The sequence below is a fragment of the Trichechus manatus genome, unplaced genomic scaffold, assembly GCF_000243295.1.
Source record: "Trichechus manatus latirostris isolate Lorelei unplaced genomic scaffold, TriManLat1.0 scaffold00106, whole genome shotgun sequence".
In the NCBI taxonomy this organism is placed as follows: domain Eukaryota; kingdom Metazoa; phylum Chordata; class Mammalia; order Sirenia; family Trichechidae; genus Trichechus; species Trichechus manatus.
In genome coordinates this window covers 6794862-6815301 of record NW_004444042.1, presented here as the reverse complement: position 1 = coordinate 6815301, position 20440 = coordinate 6794862, and the positions used below count along the sequence as shown (strand labels likewise).

The following is a 20440-nucleotide window of genomic DNA, read 5'->3' as shown; positions in this document are numbered from 1 at the left end:
AATTTAAAAATAAAAAACACAGAACTAATCAAAACCGGTCTTAGCGTGGTCAATATAAGATATTGAGTGAGAAAAACTCTAAATCCAACTTTAAACAGTCTACTGGTTTTCTCCTCTTTCAAAAATCAATTCAAGTTTTATTGGTGATATTTGTTGAAAATAACTGATGTAGGTAACAGACAAATTTATTACTCTTATCTGATGAGTTTCATACAACTGAAAGAACGTAACATAATGGGGGCAGCTAATGTACTCCTAGAAACACAAGTACAAAGTAAATATCATCACTAGGGTTTACTAAAAAAAAAAAAAAAAAAAAGGAGACAGCGTAAAGAATAGTTTCAAAATATAAAGCATGGTAGCTTAGAAATAATAAAATTATTTGTCATATCCTACAGAAAGTTTGAACTTTGCATTAAACAGTATTAGCTCCATTCCTAAAGCTTATTCAGAAAGGGTGGAAGAAAAAAAATTAAAAACTAAGAAATAATCCTTGAGAGGAAGCAATGTGCTTCATAAGGTTGTTGTAAGGATTAAATGGGATAATGCATGTAAAGTGTTGAACACTGTACCTGGCACATGTTATTCAACAAAAGTTTACTCACACTTTCTCTATTTTCACATCACCCTATTTCCCCTTAAATGAACACAATCGAAATTTGATTATTTTTAACACAAACATGAACAATATTTGATAGATTGTTTATAAAGTATTTTTATAAACACTATCTCTTTTTACACTTAAAACAGTTCAGTGAAGGAAAAGACAAAACTAAAACGTGGGTGTCTACTACATGATATCTACTGTGCTAAAAACTGACATCTATTACCTCATCTAATTCATTCAGGTGGATTATTATCCTAACTTCACAGATAAAGGAAATGAGATTAAGAAATACTTCGTAAAGAGCATCTACAAAAACCTTTCCCCTTAAGATTGGGAACAAAGCAAGAATGTCCACTCTCACCATTCTTATTCAACACAGTATTGGAATTTCTAGGCACTGCAAGAAAGAGAAACAAAAGGCACACAGACTGGAAAGGAAGAAATAAAACTTTGTGAATGATATGATTGTCTATGTAGAAAATCCCCCCAAAAAAATCACAAAAAAAACTCCTAGAAATAACAAGGTAAAAAAAATACAAGATTAATACACACACACACACAAATCAATCACATTTCTATATACAGGTAATCCCCGACTTACAATGGGGCTCTGCTCCAACGATTCTTTTGTAAATTGGTTCTGACGTAAACTGAATATTTCATTTTTTTTGTTTGTTTTCATTATGACTGCCTTTTAGTATCAGTGTCTTTATAAATTTGATCTTTATCTTTGGGGGTTAGAAATATTTCATATAAACTTACAGATATATTTTAATACATACATAAAAAATACACAAGCATAAAAATTTACTCCGACAATGAAGAAGAGATGGACAACGCTGGCGTTTTGTCAGATGTGGAAGGTTGTAGAAAGTTCTCCACTTGCAGAAAGTTCTGGATCATCTGGATTATCCTTGGGAACAGGGATGGTATTTCTAGTGAGAAAATTGGTGAGAGTTGTCTGTATGGTCCTTTTCTTTTTTTCTTCATATTATTTCATGGTAACATCTCACTGCTTCCCGAATCTGCCTAGTGACTTTAGCAAATCGATCAGCATTTGGGTCCAGGTTTTCAAGCAATCGAAGCCCCTGACTTAGTTTCAAAAACTTCAGCCAATCCTTTCACTGTAAAGTCTTTTTTTGACAACTGCACTCTTCCTCTTCCCCAGCACTCCTTCCTCTTCCCCAGGACTCCTTCCTTCTTCAAAATCCATTATGTCCTTGTTATGGATTGAATTGTGTCCCCCCAAAATGTGTGTCAACTTGGCTAGGCCATGATTCCCAGTATTGTGTAGCTGTCCTCGATTTTGCAATCTGATAATCCTATGTGTTATAAATCCTAATCTCTATGTTAATGAGACAGAATTAGAGGCAGTTATGTTAAAGAGGCAGGACACAATCTGCAGGATAAGACTGCATCTTAAGTCAATTTATTTTGAGATATAAAAGAGAGAAGAGAGCAGAGAGGAGTGGGACCTCCTACCACCACTAAGAATGAAGAGCGGGGAATGGAGTGCGTCCTTTGGACCCAGGGTTCCTGCACTGAGAAACTCCTAGACCCAGGGGAAGATTGATGATAACGACCTTCCCCCAAAGCCAACAGAGAAAGAAAGACTTCGCCTGGAGCTGGCACCCTGAATATGGACTTTTAGCCTCCTGAACTGTGAGAGAACAAATTTCTCTTTGTTAAAGCCATCCACTTTTGGTATTTCTGTTATTGCAGCACTAGATAACTAGGACAGTCCTGATCTGTCAATTCTCCTTCTTCATGATCTATGAGCTGTTCCACATCAGCGCTTCCTGCTTCTCCAGTTATACGCACGTATGTAAGCCAAATCTACATTTGAAGCGATGAAGCCAGCCCTTGATGGCATTAAACTACCACGGTAGTCTTCTCCTTGCTGTTCCTTAGGTTTTCAAAAATGCTACAGGCTTTCGTTTGAATCATCAGTAAACTCATAAGAATCCTCTTCTGGATTTGGTCTTCTATCCAAATTATCAACAGCTTTTCCATCTCATGGATTGGCCCTTGCCTCTTCTTTGTTAAAATTATCTATTTTATGCCAATTGCTCCTTTAACTGCCCCCAAAATTCTATTCTTATCCTTAATGATCGTCAAAATGATTGATTGAGATAGCCCTTCTTCACGTGCTATTCCGCCGACTTTTTTTCCATTATCATAAGCCTTAATGATCTTCATCTTTATATCCAAGTCTAGGGTCTTCCTCATCTTCTTTTTTGGATTAGAATGTTCAGTGGCAATACTTCTTTTGTTAGACATGCTGTTGGAGGTATAAGCAGTACAAGTGTTACAGTTAGAGAAATTTGAACAACTCTGCTTCAAATTAACAACTGATACTTCTTATGGTGCCAAATGCTGAATAAGATCACACTATAGGCCTTGTCTACAATGAAGTCAGGGTCTTAACAACGAAGTCGGAGTTCTAATGACCGTCGGGTGCTGTGATGGTTAAGATTGTGTGTCAGCTTGGCTGAGCCATGATTCCCAGTGTTTCGGCAGTCATATAATGTTGTGGTCACTTCACTGTTGAGAATTGATATGTAATCATTCCCATTATGGGCTCTGCTGTGAGTAGCCAATCGGCTGAAAGGGAGCTTCCTTGGGGGTGTGGTCTGCATAGAATACAAGCAGACATGCTGGCAAGGCTCGGGGGCTTTTTGCTCACACTAGATCCTGCAGCTGGCTCCAGTTCTTGGAACTTGAGCTAGCTGCTTACCTGTGGTCTCACCTGTCGATCTTGGCATTTGTGGATCTTCACAGCCTGTGAGCAAGAATCCTGCTCTCTGACCTGCCGATCTTGGGTTTGCCAGCCCCTGCAGCTATGTGATCAGAAGAAGCCTCTATCCTGACCCAGAGACTTGGGACATTCCAGCCTCTACAACCACGTGAACCACTTCCTTGATATAAATCTCTCTATACAGGTATTCATACACTTGACTGGTTTTGCTTCTCTAGAGAACTTGCCTAAGACAGGCACTTGCACAGTTCAACTGTCATATGTTATTAGAGTTGAACATTGTCCAACTTTCTATCTATTATGACTCCTGACACCGAAACTGACTTTATTGTAGACCAGGCCATAGCCTGCTATACTGAAGTGTTTTGAACAGTAAATCATAAAACTGAACAACTGCCAGTGAATGTCTGAGAAGGATAACATCAACAAACTACACACAGCAACATTGTATTAGTACACGTTACTAACGATAAGATGTACAAAAAAACAGAACGGTAGTAAGTGCGGTTCCACGCAACTCGAATGCGACGTAAATCGGGGACCACCTGTATTAACAATGCACATACAGAAACTGAAGTTAAAAGCCCAATACCATTTACAATCATTCCAAAGTAAATGAAATACTTAGCTATACACTTATCAAAACATATACAGGATCTATATGCTGAAAATTACCAAACGTTGATGAAAAAAATCAAAGAAAACCTAAATAAATGGAGGGCTAGACTGTATTGATGGTTTGGAAGACTCAACATAATAATGATGTCAATTCTTCCCGAATTAATGCAAATCCTATCAAAATCCCAGCAAGGATTTTTGTATACATAGACAAACTTATTCAAAATCTATATGGAAGGACACAGGTCCTAGAATAGCTAAAACAATCTTGACAAAGAAGTATAAATAGGGGGGAATTACTCTACCCAGTATTAATGCTTACTACGTAGCTACAGTAATCAAGACAGTGTGATACTGGCAGAGGGATGGACACATAGATCAATGGAACAGAACAGAGGTCCCAAAAAGAGACTCACCCAAGTATTCTCAACTGATTTTTGACAAACGTGCAAAAGCAATTCAACGGAGGAAAAACCTTTTCATTGGTGCTGTGGCAACTAGACGTCCATAAGCAAAAAAAAAAAAAAAATGAACCTTAACCTAAACCTCATACCCTATACTACAAAAATTAACTCAAAATGGATCACAGACTTAAATGTAAAATGTAGAACTGTAAAACTTTTAGAAAAAACATAGGAGAAAATCTTTGGGATCTAGGGCTATGCAAAAAGTTCTTAGACTTAACACCAAAAATATGATCCATAAAGGAAAACCTGGTAAATTGGGCCTCATCAAAATTAAAAATTTTTGCTCTGTGAAAGCCCAAGTGAAAAGGATGAAAACACAAGCTGCAAACAGGGAGAAAATATTTGCAAACCACGCATCCAACAAAGGACTAGCATCCAGAATTTAAAAAGAACTCTGAAAACTCAACAGTAAAAAAGTCAAACAATTCAATAAGAAAATGGGCAAAAAACATGAAGTGACATTTCACAGAAGAGGATATACGAATGGCAAATAAACGAAAAATGTTCAGCATCGCTGTTGTTGTTGTTAGGTACCCTCGGGTCTATTTTCGACTCATAGTGACCCATGTGACAGAGTACAACTGCCCCTTAGGGCTTTCTATGCTGTAATCTCTATGCACATCTCTAAGCACATCTGTATCTCTAAGCACATCGCCAGGTCTTTCTCCTGAGGAGCTGTTGAGTGGGTTCAAACTGCCGACCTTTTGGTTAATGGCCAAGTACTTCACAGTTGTGCCACCAGGGCTCCTTTCAACATCATTAGCTATTAGGAAAATGCAAGTAAAAACCACACTGGTTATCACTACACAGCTATCAGGATGGCTAAAATATAAAATAGTGACAACACCTGGTGAGAATACAAAGAAACTGGATCACTGATAAATTACTGGTGGGAATGTAAAACAGCAGTCATGCTGGAACAGTTTGGCAGTTTCTTTTAAAAGCCAAACATGCAACTACCATATGATTCAGCAACTGCACTCCTTAACAAGTATTCCAGAAAAATGAAAACTTACGTTCATACAAAACCTGTACACATACACAAAAGAAAATACCTGTACAAAAATATTCATAGTAGCTTTATTTGTAATAGCCCCAAAGTGGTATCAGCACAGATGTCCTTCATTGAGTGAATCGTTAGAGTGCTACATCTATACCATAGAATACTACTCAGTAATAAGAAGGAACAAGCTATTGATACATGCAACAATTTGAATGAACCTCCAGGGCATTATGCTGAGTGGGAAAAAAAAAAGCAATACACTATATGATTCCATTTATATAATATTTTTGAAGAGATAAAATTTTAGAGGGAGGGGTTGGGAGGTGGAGGTGGCTATGGAACACCAGGGATCCTTGTGGTTTTAGAACTGTTCAGTATCTTGACTGTGGTGGTGTGGATACATGAACCTACACAGGTAATAAAATTGTAGCAAACTCACACGCTCTCACACACACACACACACACACACACAAATACCAATAAAACTGGGGAAGTCTGAATAAGATCAGTGGTATATATCAATGTCACTATCCTGATTGTAATATACTATAGTTTTGCAAAATGTTACCATTGGGGGAAACTGGGCAAATGTAAAAAGGATCTCTCTGTATTGTTTCTTACAACTCCATGTAAATCTAAAATTATCTCAATAAAATTTTCAATTTAAAAATACGTAGATATAATTAACTTGCCTGTGAGCCCACAGAGACTGAGCTGACATTTAAATCAAGTCTTGACACTCGTTCTATAGCAAATAACTTTTAAGAATGACTTCAAAAAAACTAAACAACAAAAAAGCTGTTATAACTCTAGGAAAAACAAAAGTTGTACAAGAAAAGGAAATTATTACTACATAGCTTAGCTGTGAACTATATATAATCACAATAATGTTGTTATGTACTGAATTGTGTCCCCCCAAGAAATATGTGTTGTAAATCCTAACCCCTATGCTTGTGGTTATAATCCCATTTGGGAATGAGTTTTCTTTGTTATGTTAATAAGACAGTATTAGTGCAGGGTGTGTCTTAAGTCAGTCTCTTCAGATATGAGAATAAACAAGCGAGCAAGCAAGCAGAGATGGGAGAAGATAGATGCCATACCACATGAAGACCGACAAGGAACCAAGGACCTTCCCCCAGAGCAGCAGAAACAGAAAGCCTTCCCCTAGAGCCAGCACCCTGAATTCGGACTTCTAGCCTCCTAAACTGTGAGAAAATAAATTTGTTTGTTAATGCCACCCATTTGTCCTATTTCTGTTACAGAAGCACTAGATAACCAAGACAAATGTAAACACCAAATACTGATATATTAAGTTTTCTATTGCTGCAGTAACTTAGTGGCTTAAAAGAACACAAATTTTTATCTTACATTTCTGTAGTGAGAAGTCTGACATGCTCTCACTGGGTTAAAATCAAGGTGAGGCAAGGCTGCATTTACCTTCTTTAGGCTCTAGGGAAGAATCCATTTCCTTGCCTTTTCCAGCTTCTAAAGGCCACCTGCATTCCTTGGATCATGACTCCACCTCCTTCCATTTTCAAAGCCAGCAATGGTGAGTTGCTTCTTACTTAGATTGCATCTCTCCATCTTCTGCCTCCCTCTTCCACTTTTACAAGACCTTTGTTATTACATTTGGCCCACCTGGATAATCCAGGATGTTCTCCCTATTTTAAAGTCAGCTGATTAGCAATCTTGATTCCATCTGCAACCTTAATTCCCTTTTGCTACGTAAGGTAACATATTCACAGGTTCTGGGAATTGAGACATGGACATATTTAGGGGAGACATTATTCTGCCTACTACAACTAATTTAACCAAAAATTGTATTATAGCTACATTGGGAGAGGAAATTGTGCCTGTATGGGGGGGGCGGGAGCATAGAAAATATCAGCTTAAACATTATTTAGACATATATGGAGGTAAATACAAGGCAGGAGTGGATGTGGAGAAAGCCAACGGTCAAAATCCAGAGAACAAGAATCAGGGGTAGTAGGAAGGAGCAGGGCAGAATACTAATGTTTTGCCTTATAATTAAAGGACTATGGACAAACATTACAATGACTTTTTTTTTTTAATGGCTTTAACGTCAAAGGTTAACACGTGTTAGGTGCCATCGAGTCGGTTCCAATTCATAGCAACCCTATGCACAACAGAACAAAACACTGCCCGGTCTGTGCCATCCTCACAATCGCTGCCATGCTTAAGCCCACTGTTGCAGCCACCGTGTCAATCCATCTCATTGAGGGTCTTCCTCTCCTTTGTTGATCCTCTATTTTACCAAGCATGATGTCCTTCTCCAGGGAGTGATCCCTCCTGACAACATGTCCAAAGTATGCGAGACATAGTCTCGCCATCCTTGCTTCTAACGAGCATTCTGGTTGTACTTTTTCCAAGACAGATTTGTTTGTTCTTTTGGCAGTCCATGGTATATTCAAGATTCTTCTCCAACACTACAATTCAAAGGCGTCAATTCTTTGGTCTTCCGTACTCATCGTCCAGCTTTCACGTGTATAGGAGGTGACTGAAAACACCACGGCTTCAAAATTGCATGGCTTTAACATCAAAGGTTGACACATACAAATCAATTATATAATGTCAGTACAGGCAGTCCCCGGGTTACAAACAAGATCTGCTCCTGTTTCAAGTCAAATTTGTAGGTAAGTCAGAACAGGTGCATACAGTTCTTATTTAGCCTTACTTTAGTGCAAGAAAATACTGAAAGCCTTTTCAATGATTTAAAAGCTGCATGTGCAGCAAGTGAAGGTGACAGTGGTGAAGAATTTGTTGCAGATAGGGGTTGGTTCAATTGTTTCAAAGTGAGGGCAAATTTACATAACATTAAAGGGCAAGTATAAGTTGTCTGTAAGTTGTACACGTTGTCATAAGTCGGACAAGTTAGTAACCTGGGGACTTACGGTATTCTTCTTGGGCAAAGCACTTTGAGGAAAATGTAGGAAAAGAACAATTTGAATCAATAACTATGGAATGTGTCCTAACCAGGGACAATGAGAGTGTCTCCTTAAATTTTGTACTTGCACAACCCTTGTGGTTAGTTGCCTTCAAATAAATTCTAATTCATGGCGACCTCATGTGTGCAAAGCAAAACTGCTCCATAGGGTTTTCAAGGCCGTGACCTTTTGGAAGCAGATGACCAGGCTGTCTTCTAAGATGCTTCTGGGAGACTTTAAACCCCCAACCTTTTGGTTAATGGTCCAGTGCTTAACCATCTGTATCCTTAGTACCACCTTAAACCTTGTGCCCCAGGAGCCTCCAGGGTCTCACCCTAACAGCCAAAAAAGTGGAAAAACCCAAATGTCCGTTAACTGATAAATGGATAAGTAAAACACACTGTATCCATACAATGGAATAACTTTCAACACAACATGGATGAACCTTGAAAACATTATGCTAAGTGAAAGAAGCCAGACACAAACGGTCACATGTTGTATGATTCCATTTATATGACATTCCAGAAAGGCAAATCCATAAAGACAGAAAATAAATTAGTGCTTGCCTAGAGTTGCAAGGGAGCACTGGAGGAAATGGGGAATGACTGCTAATAGGTATAGGGTTTCTTTTTGGGATGATGAAAATGTTCTGAAGTTGACTGTGGTGATGGTTGTACACATCCGTGTGAATTTACTAAAAACCACTGAACTGTATACTTTAAATGGGTGAATTGTATAGTATGTAAATTATATCTCAAAGCTGTTATAAAAAAACAGGTGCTCAGTAACTGTCTACTGAAAGAAGAAATAAAAAGGATGAAAGCCAATGTGAAATCAGAGTTCTAAAGTAAGTTAAAAAAAAAAGTGAGTTATTATTTCTTTTTATGAGGCATATTGTTGTTAGCTGCCACTGAGTCGGCCTCCAACTCATGGCAACCCCGTGCACAACGGGATCAGACTGTTGTACACAGGAAGAAACAATTCTAAACCAGACTTCTATACTTTGCTCAGTTAAAATCATGGCCTTAGTTTGGTTCCTCATACAGATTTTTTTACTCAAAATTAGTTACATTGTGGCAATCTGTGGTTTAAACATCAGTCAAACATTGACTGATACAATATGAACAATACAAATCTATTCTCATTTCTCCATATCAATTAAATACACTAAAACAGTGTGGTGTCTAAAACTTTTTAAGTACAAAGTTTATTATTTCAAGTCTGAAATATGCTAGAAGTTTCCTCACACCTGGTGGGCCCTAGAAAGGGTGAAAACTCAAGACTAAAATGTTATTGCCTCTCTCTGGGGTTCCCTAACACTGAAGGAACACATAATGGAATTCTCAGTCATTCACAAATACCCTTCTGGTCTTCAACTATCATGAGTAAACATAAATAAAGTGTTGAAAGAAATGGTAAGAGGGAATTAAGGACTTACTTTTTTTTGGTACTCTACAGCTCAAAATCAAACCAAACCCGTTGCTGTCGAGCTGATTCTGACTCATAGTGACCCTACAGGACAGAGTAAAACTGACCCATAGAGTTTCCAAGGAGTGGCTGGTGGATTCGAACTGCCTACCTTTTGGATAGCAGCCAAGTTCTTAACCACCACACCACACAGGCTCTAGCTGGAGTCAAAGTCCAGGACAGACTATACCAACCAAAGGAAACAGACCTGTACTTCACAGAAAAACAAGTGCTGAGTGCAGATCAGTTATGAGACAATGGCACACATGTAAGGAGAAAGTTATGTTTCTACAGTGAATGAATTTTTCTACAAATTTTACTATGAAACTATGGCATTATTTAGAAGATGTTTATTCAGATACTTATTCTCAGGAGGAAAAGAAAATTGTTTTCTCCTGAGAGTTGCAAATAAGTCATTATCCAGGTGGTTTTCAACCTGATCAATTTTACTCAGCTAGCTTTCTATTAGAAACCTACTTTTCATGTCCGAGAAAAAAATGAAGCTACGTACAAGTCACAGTATGACTGACAAAAATAAATTTTGCAAGAGTCCAATATAATCTTATCCCCAGCTTCTGTTTCATTTAAAAACTCAATTTGCTATTTGAAAAATGTGCTTTGTAGAACATGTATCTTGCTTTTAACATGATACAGGAAGGTATTGCTACCAGAAAGTACTAAAATACTAAAACGTGGGTTTCAGAATAATTTATTAGTTCCATACCAACAATGACAAGGCTAAATTTCCTATTTGCAAAAAACTAAGTAACAGATGTTATAACTTTTTCTTAAGATACATTTGTCTATAGTGAATATTTATGTAGCCAAACTGAAAGAAATAAGAAAAACTCTGGAAGATTACAAAGGGTTAAAAACCATTTTATACAAACTACAATCATATAAATATTCAGGTATGTCTTTGAAACCATCCATCAAAAATAAATAAATAAAAGAATCATTCACAAATTTACTATATGATACTCTGTTCAGAACTAAAATAAATAGAATTTGGATAGTCTTTTCTACAGATGTACTCTGTGTGGGGGAGACTAAAGAGTTAACTTAAAAGTGAATTCTACTGTCCAAAAAATTCTCATCGAACATTAGAAATTTGTTCATATTTTTGATATTGATAGACCAAATTTTTAATTTTAAAAGACCACATGTGGACAGTGGCTTCCATATTGAATAGCACAGCAAGTCTAAATTTCTGCAAAGACTAAATCCCTTGCCCTGGATGCCCAACTATTTGGCTGGAGACCCAACACCCAACCTGGATCTGCCAGCCCTATCTCCTGGAAGATGCTCCTTATATCCCTAGCTTCTTGAGAGGGTCCAACTATGAATAAAGGAATGATTTGAAACTGTAATGTTACTACGTTCCAAAACTTCCATATCTTCTGTACTCTCAACTCCCGTTGCTTTATCCCACCTGCTAAATTGGATTGTTTGAGCTTTAAGTTCCCATACTTCTTTAGATACTGCAGGTTAGATCAGTGCTTCTCAGACTTGAATGTGTATGTGAATCACTTGGGGAATCTTGTTCAAATGCAGATTCTAATTATCTACTCGCTTCTAGGTGATCTGTAGACCACATTTTGAATAGCAAGGCATTAGCTAATCTAGCTTTCCTCATATAAATTAGTTACCTCTAAAGCCGGATCAGTTGTACTCAGTTATCTTCTTCTGAACTTTAAATTCTATCGTTTAACTCAGATGAGTTTCTGAATTTTATAATCAAATCTCCTTTGTGCCTAGAAGTGTTTTTGGTTTTTTTTTCCATTCATCTTAATGAATAGGTTTATTCATCAGACTTGGTTTAAAGAATTCTAACCTCAGAATTTTCCTAGGGTCAAGATATTAACCTTACAAGCATTTCAATAGCCCATTCTAGTGTTTCAACCCACTGACGGTCAAAAGGTTTCCCCTAAAAGCAAACAGCAAACTAGAAAAAACATTGCAAGCTACATAATAAAGGAATAATATTTTTACTATGAAGAGCTTTAATATATCAAAATAAGAAACAATCAAATATACCAAAATGAAAATGGGCAAAGACATGAACAGCTGGAAAAATGACTATCTTGGAAATCCAAAAGAATGAAATGAAAAACTATTACAATCAATAAAGGGTTAAGGAAGGTGATTCGATTCAAGATCAACATGGAAAAATCAACAGCTTTCCTATATGCCAGCAACAACCAATTAAAAAAAAGTCATGGGATAAAAGATCCCAATTGCCATAACAACTTTAAACAACTATGAAGTATCTAGAAATTAGAAATGTACAAGACTGATACTAAGAGTATTATAAACTTCTCTGAAGGGCAATTTTTTAAAGAACTGAATGGGAACCCTCAATAAATTCTCCTATAAAGTAAGTAATCTATTTATTCACTGCAATACAACCCAGTTACAATCCCAACAGAATTTTTTTTTTAAATGAAACCTGAAAGGCTGGTTCTGAAAGAAGTAAAAGCTACTCTTACACATACCCTAAAACTGAAAGGGGGTCTGATCTTCAAACTAATTAAAACTGTGTGGTATTGGCCCAGGAAGAAACAGACAGATCAAGTGAAAAGAAGAGTGTCAGAAACAAACAAAATACGTATATATATTTTTTAGAGCATGATAAAGATAAGATTTCACATCACTGAGAAAAGGACAGGATGTTCAACAAATAGGTTTGGGACAGTTGCATATTATTAAAAAGAAGAATACCTCACAAAACACACAATAATTAAACGGCTAAATACTTTTAAACTAGTAAAGTGTTAGAATAAAATGTAGTAGGATATTTTTACGATTTTGGGATAGGAAGAGCCTTTTAAATCTATTGCCATCAAGTCAATTCCGACTCATAGTGACCCTAAAGGACAGAGCAGAACTGCCCCTTAGGGTTTCCCAGGCTGTAAATCTTTACAGAATCAGACTGCCACATCTTTCTCCCATAGAGCGGCTGGTGAGTTCAAACTGCCAACCTTTCAATTAGCAGCCGAGCACTTTAACTACTGTGCCACCAGGGCTCCTTTAAGCCTTCTTAAGCAAGCCTCAAAATCCAGAAGCCATAAAGAAAAAGATAGGCAGATATGACCACATGAAATATAAAAATTTTAGTACATCAACCAACACTATGGACAACGCGACAGATTGGGAGAGAAATATTTGCAACTATATGTATATATAATACAGATTTGTATCCACATATATGTATAAAGCATTGTTATCAATTTACCAACAGGCAAAAGAAAAAAGCCCAGTTAAAAAAGAGGCAAAGGATAGAATAAGCAATAGCACAAAAATGTAAGTAGGCAATGAAGAAAAAGATGCTCAAACTCACAAATAATCTGGAAAATGTAAGTTAAAAAAACAATGATTTTCTGCCCATCAGAGTAGCAAAAATGTACAGGATCGATAGTATCAAGTGTTGACAGGTATGTAGGGATGTAAGTACTTTCATAAACTGCTGGTGGGAAAGCAGAGTGGTACACAGCCTGCCTGCAGGGCAATTTGGCAGTATCTATCAAAGTTGAAAACATGCCTATCTTTTAACCAAAATTCTAAAATTCTAGATACTCACTCTAGAGGTACACTAGAACATATGCACAAGAGGCAAGAATGAGGGATATTCATTCTAGCATTGTTGATAATGGTAAAAATCTGTGGACAGCTTAAAAGTTCATCAAAAGGAACAGTTAAATCAATAATTCAAACTGATAGACGATCAGCTGTTAAAAAGTATGTACTAATATAAAGCAATCTCAAAGGCATATTGCAAAGCTTAAAAAAAAAGCTGCAGAAAAATATAATTTATACTATATCATCTCACTATATAGTATAAAAGACACTATAATATGCTACAAATGCATAGAAAAAGGACTAGAAGAAAATCCACCAAACTTTGGATATCTATGGAAGGGGAGTTTTTTGTTTCTTAATCTCTATATAAAGTATTGTTTCTTTTTTCTAAAGAATGTATTTTTTATTTATTTTAATAATACGATTTAAATATTTATAAATTAAAAAAAAACATTAAAGACAAACCAACCACCCATTGCCGTCAAGTTGATTCCGACTCATAGAGACCCAATGGGACAGAGCAGAACTGCCCCATAGGGTTTCCAAGGAGCGGCTGGTGAATTCGAACTTTTTGGCTAGCAGCTGAGCTCTTTAACCACTGTACCACCAGGGCCCCTAAAGACAAACAGGGAAGTGAAAAAAGAAAAGTAATAAATATGGGGGAATGTTCAACTTCATAAGCAATCTAAGAAATGGAAGTTTGAAATGTGATATCATTCTTTTAGCGGTCATGTAGGGTAAATTATTTTTGGTTTGTTCAATGTTTATATAAGCGCTGGGAATTAATACTTTTACATACCCCTGGAGGGTATATGTAGGAAAACACAAGAAAAGGTCTTCAGGCTCTCCCGTGGAGAGTGAGAGTTAAAAGATGCATTATCCTTTTTACAGATCATCAGCTGCTCTGTTTTCAACCCTTTGGTAGAAGTCCCATTCTCAGTCCTCAAGCCTCTTCCTCTCTCATCTCATTTTCTTGCTCTAAACCTTTCTTGGAAAAAAGTCTCAATGCCTCAAAAATAACTCAAAAAAAAAACATGGGCACCTAGCCCACTTAGTTAAAAGGTGTTTGAAAACACAAGAATTTCATTCACACCCATGTACTATTCCAGGTAAAATCTATACAGATGATAGGGCTGCTGCAGAAAGTCAACTAGATGAAAAAACATGAGCAACTCCCCTTCAAATCCGCATGTCTTTCTAAAGAATATTATGTATTACAACATAGTCATATACCTTCCCCCTTTTTTGAAGACAGATAAATATTTGTTAAGCTGGCTCAACAATGCAGCTGAACAGAGAAAAAAATGAAACAGTAATATAAAACACCAAACACAGGAACCACTTGAATAAATTACCTGAATGCATTTATCCTAAATACAAGTAGGAACTATAAACATAGTATACAGAAAACAGGTAACCAGTTTATACTCTGTCATCTACCAATAGTCTCCTGACAACACTGGTATCCCAAAATTAGCTGAGAGCATCTAAAACTCTATACATAACCCAAAACCAAATCCGTTGTGGTCGAGTTGATTCTGACAGATAATGACCCTACAGCACAGAGAAGAACTACTCCACGGGGTTTCCAAGGAGTGGCTGGTGGATTTGAACTGCCGACCTTGTGGTTAGCAGCTGTAGCACGCCAAAGCTCTTAACCACTGTGCCACCAAGGCCCCACAACTCTGTATGTAAGCAATTATTAAATATTGTTTTGGCAATGCGGTAGAGTACAAGGCACACTTAATTGGAAATTAGGACATTATGCAACTGTGTGACTTTGGGAAAGTCATTTAATTTCTGCTAGGCTTTAGTTTCTCAATATAAAACCCATGAATTGAACTGGTTGACCTCTAGCATTTAATTAAGTCTAGAACTAAGTATCAATAATTCATGGATGGTTATTTATCATTAACACTTAGATTTTTAAAAAGAACATACTAAGATATCATAAGATGCAAAATTTGATTTTTAACCAGAAAATTAGATTTTAGACTTTGGAATATGGAGTTAAAAAAAAAATCTGAAAGTAAATATAGAAATACATGTAATATGTATATACACTTTTCTCAATACAAAAAAACTGCAGTATAAAAACTGACTAAATCCCTTAAGGTCTGTCATAATAACATTTGCCCTATACATGAATATAGATAACCATTTCCACTACTAAAACGATCACTCTCTGGAAGCTTACAAATTATAACAATTTCTTGTTATGATTTATTTTCCCAAGCATAGCTCCCTATACAATTATACACAGCATGAATATGGTAATTTACTCAATTCTCCATATAACAATACTAACCTCATATTAGCATCATGCTAATATTCAAATTAGTTCCCTATACATAGTGTAAATATTTGAGAGAAAAATCTACAAATTAACAAAAGAGATACCCCTACCACCTCACACCTACTAGGATGGCTATTATCAGAGAAACAGAAAATAACACGTGTTTGTGGGGATGTAAAGAAACTGGAACCCATGTTGGTGAGAATGTAAAATGTCTCAGCTACTATGGAATAGTTTGGCAGTTCCTCAAAAAGTTAAAAGATTACCATATGATCCAACAATTCCACTCCTACGTATATACCCAACAGACTTGAAAGCAGAGACTCAAATACATATACACCAACATTCACTGCAGCATTTCCACTAACAGCCAAACAGTAGAAACAACACAAGTGTTCATCAACAGATGAATGGATCAACAAAATATGATATATCCATACAAGAGAATATTATTCGGTGATAAATAAAAATGAAATTCTTATACATGCTACAACATGGATGAAGCTAGGAAATTTTATGCTAAATGAAATGAGTCAGACACAAAAGGACAAATATGTATGATTTCACTTATATGAAATATCTAGAATAGGCAAATGCATAGAGACAAAAGTTTATTAGTGGATACTAGAGACTGAGGGGAGAACGGAATGGGAGTTTTTGCTAAAGGGGTACTGCGTTTCTGTTTTAAAAAAAACCAAACCCGTCGATTCCGACTCATAGCGACCCTATAGGACAGGGTAGAACTATTAGCGGCCGAACTCTTAACCACTGCGCCACTAGGGGTGATGTAAAACTTTTAGAAATGGATAGTGGTGATGGCAGCACATCATGGTCAATGTAATTAATGTTAATGAATTATACACTTAAAAATGGTAAACTTTTTTATATATATTTTACCACAATAAACCCTAAAAGATAAAGAGATACTCTTACCTATAAATTGATATCCTCCCAGCCCCACTCCAGTGAACTCTCGTCTCCTGGCCAACTCCACCTTCAACCTTTCTACCCCCTTCTCCCATCCCTAGGCTCCCTCCTTCAAAAGAAAGGAAGAGTTAAGAGGGTTAGTTTTTAGAGTCACAAAAATTTCCAACTCCAATCCCTAATTTGTCGTTTACTACCTCTATGATCTTTGGAGCCCTGGTAGTGCAGTGGTTAAGAGCTCAGGCTGCTAACCAAAAAAGTTTGGCAGTTTGAATCTACCCAGTGCTCCTTGGAAACCTTATGAAGCAGTTCTACTCTGTCCTATAGGGTTGCTTTGAGTCAGAATCAACTCGACAACAATAGGTTTGGTTTTTTGGTTTATGATCTTTGGTAACTTCCTTAACTTTTTATGCCTCAATTTTTTTAATCTTTAAAATTGAATACTGGCTGGATGAACCCCTGACACTATTGCCCTAGGATAATCTTTAAACCTTAAACCAAAAATATCCCCTGAAATCTTCTTAAAACCAAACAATAGTTTAGCTTAACTAGTCAAGAATGTCTGCCTTGAGTATTGTGTTCTTTTCAGATCTAACTATATGGGATCAAACTGACAACAGCAACTCAAAAGATTAGACAGGAACCTTAGGGGGCAGTGAGTCTATGTTAATGGGGGAGGACAACTCAGAAAAGGAGGGTGAGAATGTTTGCACAACTTGAAGAATGTAATCAATGTCACTGAATTGTACATGTAGAAATTGCTGAATCAGTGTTATGTTCTGCTATGTATATTTTCAACAAAAAAAAATTATTTAAAAAAATTGAATATTAGTAGCAGCTGCAGAGGATTAGTGAAAATAAAATGAGATTATATGCATGGCACATTAATAATTACTCAGTGAATGTTAGTTGTTGCTGTTGTTGACTTAAAGCTCAGTAGTATTTAGGAGTATCAAAAAAGACTATTATTAACTGAGCAGTGAATTTTTCCCTCAAATTTACATATTAAAACTTTTATATTTCTCTGACAAACTTAATATACGTTCTCTGTATTGTGCTGTGAAGCCCTGGTGGCACAGTGGTTAAGAGCTCAGGCTGCTAACCAAAAGGCTGGCAGTTCAAATCTACCAGCCGATCCCTGGAAACCCAACTGGACAGTTCTACTCTGTCCTATAGGATCACTATGAGTTGTAATCTACTCGACGGCAACGGGTTTTGGTTTTGGTATATAATGCTGTATACAGTTTAGAATTTGCATATTTTGTGATTTTTCAAAATTCTTTCTTCCCTTTTAGTCATGTCAGCTATGTAAATTCCTCAGAGCCAGAACCTTGTTTCATACTCCTGTGTTCATATATTGTGCTTATTACGTTGTAATTATCTGTTTCTCTCAGTCTCTTCTCCTAGGCTCTGAGCAACTCCAAGGAAGAAATCAAGATTCTCTTACTTGTATTTGTATTCTGAAGGCTCAGTAGTCAGACATATAATGTTGTTGTTGTTAGTTGCTGATCTGAGTCAGCTCCATAGGTCTCAATAAATGTTTGCTGAATGAATAAATAAATGTATTAATCCTTTTTTTCCTCCCTGCACAGTAAAACATTGTTGATGGATTCATGCAGAAATCTTTTGGGCCCAACCAACACACAAAGCTTTGTCTTGCCTCAGAAAAGCACTTCTACTTTAAAGTTTAGCTACTGACATAAATAAAACGCTTTAATCTAACACACACCAAATAAATGGGTTCAATGACTAACCACATCAAGGCTAGCTCAAGAAGGATTTATAAGCCATTATTCTAATTAATGGGTTTGTGGAACTCAACATGGAATGATCCAGTTACATAATCAAGAGGTTATCCCTTGCAAATTTATACCTACAGAAGATACAGTGAGAAAAATTATCAGAAAGCTAGTATCTATAAATTGAAATGTATAAACTATTTTTATGCCTGAACTGAAGTCATTGTTTTCACTAGAAATAATAAGAGTCAACAGGTAAAGTGGTCCAAACCTGTCTCCAGAAAACAGTCCTAAAGACTCAGAGACTAAATATTTTGCCCTCTTAGTGATTTTAACTCCTGCAAGACTCCTGTCATTTCTGTATGGGCAGATATTCAAAACTTGTCCTGTCTCCTAAAATAAAACCTCGTCCATTTCTTAAAAAGCAAATAACCTGAATAGGCACACTCTGGGAGCATTAGTTGGTATATTCAAGCAACTAAAACTATCCCTAGATTTAGTGTTCAGCCTGCTGCTGCAATAGAAAGACTTCTCTTAGTTTTTAAGTTGGATTTGTGGAAGGTTTCACTGTATTATCTAAACTGACTTTACACTGCCTATACAATTTCATAAGTACACCGTAAAAGCATTCTACGCTTGAATGAATCTGGAAAGAAACGTGATCTTAGCACACACCCCCTTCTTCCAACTCAATACGCTCCAGAAGAAACAGACCTTAGTTTTTTTTTTCTCCCTCTCTCAAGAATTTCTTTCTCCCGCCCCCACCCCACGCTTTATTTTAGACCAGCAATCATTCATTATCCTACTCAGTCTCTCCGCCAAAAAAAATCTTTCTAACTAATACTAGTTCACCAGGAGCCTCCTTTCGCATTTCAGAGTCTATGGGACATTTCTTTGGAGGTGGGGGACACTGAAGGTCCGGGACGCCACCATTCCCGCCACGCCATTTAGGACCTAGATCCTGGCGCGCTCTCCCCAACGAGCCTCAGGCAGAGCCCGGGGAGCTGCGACAGTCCAATCCCCTCTCCTACCCAGCCCACCGGATTACACAACGCAAAGCAAACCGGGCCCAACCTCTGTGCCCCCATTCAACGTACCCTCCTTCTCGCTGTACCCCATTTCTTCCCACTTCTTCCCCGATGTAGCCCGATCCCTTTATTCAGTTCCAAGTCCCGGTAACCCCCCTGCTCCCAACACACACACCCCTCCAACCTCGGACCCCTGCCCCTTGGACCTCACTACACCCCGGTCCCTCCCCCTAGACCTCCCAGCAACTCGAGCCCCCCCGGGTGCCCCAGCGCAGACCGGCGCCCTGTCCCTGTACCCACGGGACCCGTGTCCTTCCCCGCACGTCACACTTGGGTGCATTCCTCGCGACCCGGTCTTCCCTGCCCCCTCCCCAGGAGCAACCCCTTGCACCCAGTTACCTCCGGCCCCGCCCCCCTGAGGGTGTCGCACTCACCGCTCCCGCCGCCGCATCCTTAACCGCCGCGGCTGCTATAGCTACAGGGAGCCAAGGCAACCAGTTCTCGCGACACTTTTCTCAGCTACAGCGAGAACTGCCCAGAAAAGCCCCTCGCCAGAAAGTAAACGAAGTCAGACTTGAAACGGCTACAGTATATCTCGCGATAGTAGTGTATAAAGTAAAATGGCGGCCGCAAAGCACTTCAAGGGTGGCCTGGAAAGGTTTCGAGGTGGGACTGAGGCGAGGATGAAGTTTCACCTGGCCCGAGAGTCGGGAAACTGTTGTTGGCGGGATGGTCCGGGTTTGGGGGAAGTTACTATAGGGACCCTACAATGGGAAAACTTTAAGGATGGGGCCTTCTTTTCCCAAACTTTCTCAAACCTAGAGCAGTGTCGCCTTTAGCTGAAGTTAAAGTTTTCCCGGCATTTTCCTTCTGCATGCAGCGTAGTTGGAGATGGAGAGGGCAGGCCAGAAACTTGTCTTCCCATCTTTTCATTCCTTTCCTTCGAAAAGTTTTTATCAAAAAAGTTTGCATCCGTCTTCACCGTGCCGTAGTTGGTAAACGGTATTTG

General features: G+C 37.8%; 1 protein-coding gene across 1 annotated transcript in view; it reads right to left on the bottom strand.

Moving 5' to 3' along the window:
* Positions 1 to 19918, bottom strand: part of USP54 (ubiquitin specific peptidase 54) — a 134546-nt gene extending 114628 nt beyond the window's left edge. Inside the window, exon 1 of the mRNA XM_023737678.1 lies at positions 19866 to 19918. The gene's annotated coding sequence lies outside the window, so the exon portion shown is untranslated. The remainder of the gene's footprint in view (positions 1 to 19865) is intronic.
* Positions 19919 to 20440: the final 522 nt, after the last annotated feature.